We start from the raw sequence: 2,781 nt of genomic DNA on the forward strand, positions 1-2,781 counted from the left end.
TTAGTGATTCGAAGTAACAAGCGGCGCACTCCGGGTACTCTATCGCAAACAAACAAGCATACCATAAGTACTCAACTAATGCACAGGTAAAACTCAAATAAGAGATCTAACCAGAAAGTTCAACTTAAGAACTCCGGTTGGCAAAAAAAATCATATCGAACGAAGCAAGGAAAGACAAATGGCAAAAGAAACAGGCTTCGGTTACTATTCTGGATCTAGGGCAATTTTTACAGTGGCAAAAACTTGTTTCAGTTGGTTAAATGGAAAGAGGGTTTCGAGACGAAACTGCAAGCTCTTGAATCGCCTGATTCCGATAAACGAGCAAAAAGTTATACTAAAACGAAAATCGGATCAGAAATCGTGGCGGCGGGTCCGGTGGGCCCAACAGATCTAAAAAAACTAAATTTGGGATGTTACAAACCTACCCCCCTTAAGATGAATCTCGCCCTCGAGATTCGGGTTGGCTAGAAAATAGGTGAGGGTGGTCCTTCAACAAATCTTCCTCTCGTTCCCAGGTGGCTTCATCCTCCGTGTGGTGGCTCCACTGAACCTTGCAAAACTTGATAACCTTGCTGTAGGTGACTCGACTGGAATACTCTAGAATCTTAACTGGTTTCTCCTCATAGGTCAAATCACTGCAAACTGAATTGCTTCCAGTGGTACCGTATCTCTCAGCGGTATGTCAGCCATCTCCGCGTGGCACTTCTTCAACTGGGATACATGAAATACGTCATGAACTCCTGACAATCCTTCGGGCAATTCCAACTTGTAGGCTACTTCTCCCATACGTTCCAATACTTTGTATGGGCCTACAAAACGTGGCGCTAACTTTCCCTTAACTCCAAAGCGCTTAACTCCTCGAAGTGGTGATACTCGAAGATAAACTCGGTCTCCAACTTCGTAAACTGTCTCCTTGCATTTAGAATCTGCATAACTCTTCTGCCTGGATTGAGCTACCTTTAGCCTGTCGCGAATTAATTTCACTTTCTATTCAGATTCCTTTATCAGATCCAGTCCAAACAACTGGCGATCTCCAACTTCATCCCAGGACAATGGGGTCCTGCACCTCCTTCCGTACAAGGCTTCGAAAGGGGCCATCTTCAAACTGGTTTGGTAGCTGTTGTTGTAAGAGAATTTTGCATATGGCAAATTCTCATCCCAACTAGATCCGTAATCTAGCGCACAAGCTCTTAGCATATCCTCCAAGATCTGGTTGACTCTCTCAGTCTGTCCATCTATCTGCGGGTGGAAAGCTGTGCTAAACTCTAGTCTGGTTCCCAAAGTCTCATGCAACTGATTCCAGAACTTTGAAGTAAACTGGGTTCCTCTATCTGATACAATGCTCCTTGGAACTCCATGCAGACATACGATCCTGGTCATGTACATCTTTGCCAACTTTGCACTGGTATAGGTAGTCTTCACTGGAATGAAATGAGCTACCTTTGTCAAACGATCGACTACAACCCATATCGAGTCATAGCCTGAACGTGTTCTGGGCAATCCTGTAATAAAATCCATGCCTAGCTTATCCCACTTCCATTCGGGTATCGGCAATGGTTGTAGCAATCCTGCTGGCTTCTGATGCTCTGCCTTCACTCTCTGACATACATCACAAACTGCTACGTACTCCGCAATATCCTTCTTCATTCCGGTCCACCAAAAAATATCCTTCAAATCCAAATATATCTTGGTATTTCCTGGGTGAATCGAATATGGTGAATCATGGGCCTCTTGCAGAATTAGCTTCCTAAGCTCCGGATGATTTGGCACATAAACACGGTCTTCAAACCATAAGTTATCGTGCTCATCCTCACGAAATCCCTTAGCTTTTCCGTTGCTAATTTTCTCCTTAATAGAAGCAATCTCATTGTCAGTCCTTTGGGCTTCTCTGATTTTATCCATCAAAGTAGACTTAATCTCCAATGCTGCTACATAGCCTCTCGGGACTATTTCTAAACATAACTCTCGAAGATTTTCGGCTAACTCCCTTGGTAATTCTCCCATCATTAGGGTGTTGACATGGCTCTGACGGCTTAATGTGTCAGCTACTACGTTAGCCTTTCCAGGGTGATAATGCAATTTCATATCATAATCCTTGATGAGCTCCAACCATCTCATTTGTCTGAGGTTCAACTCGTTCTGTGTGAAAATATACTTCAGACTCTTATGATCCGTGTACACTTCGCAATGGTTTCCAATCAGAAAATGTCTACAGGTCTTTAGTGCATGCACTACGCTGCTAACTCCAAATCATGCGTAGCATAATTCAACTCATGAGGCTTAAGCTGTCGTGAGGCATATGAAACAACTCTCCCTTCCTGCATAAGCACTGCTCGAAGTCCTCGACATGAAGCGTCGCAATACACCTCATAATCCATGGTCTGGTCTGGTAGAATCAATACTGGTGAAGTAACCAAACGTTTCTTCAACTCCTGAAAACTAGCCTCACATTCCTCTTTCCATATGAACTTGGTATCCTTCTTCAACAACTCAGTCATAGGCTTCGCAATCTTTGAGAAATTCTCAATAAACCTCCGGTAGTATCCTGCGAGTCCATGAAAACTCCGGATCTCTCCCACGGTGGTTGGTGCTTCCCACTTGGTCACGGTATCAACTTTAGTGGGGTCTACTGCTATACCTTCTCTGGATATAACGTGTCTGAGAAATCCAACTTCCTTCAACCAAAACTCACATTTGCTAAACTTGGCATATAGTTGATGTTCCCTGAGCTTTCCAAGAACCAAACGCAAATGTTCCTTATGCCCCTCTTCATTCTTTGAG

This window comes from Triticum urartu, chromosome 7, assembly GCF_003073215.2.
Source record: "Triticum urartu cultivar G1812 chromosome 7, Tu2.1, whole genome shotgun sequence".
Taxonomy (NCBI): domain Eukaryota; kingdom Viridiplantae; phylum Streptophyta; class Magnoliopsida; order Poales; family Poaceae; genus Triticum; species Triticum urartu.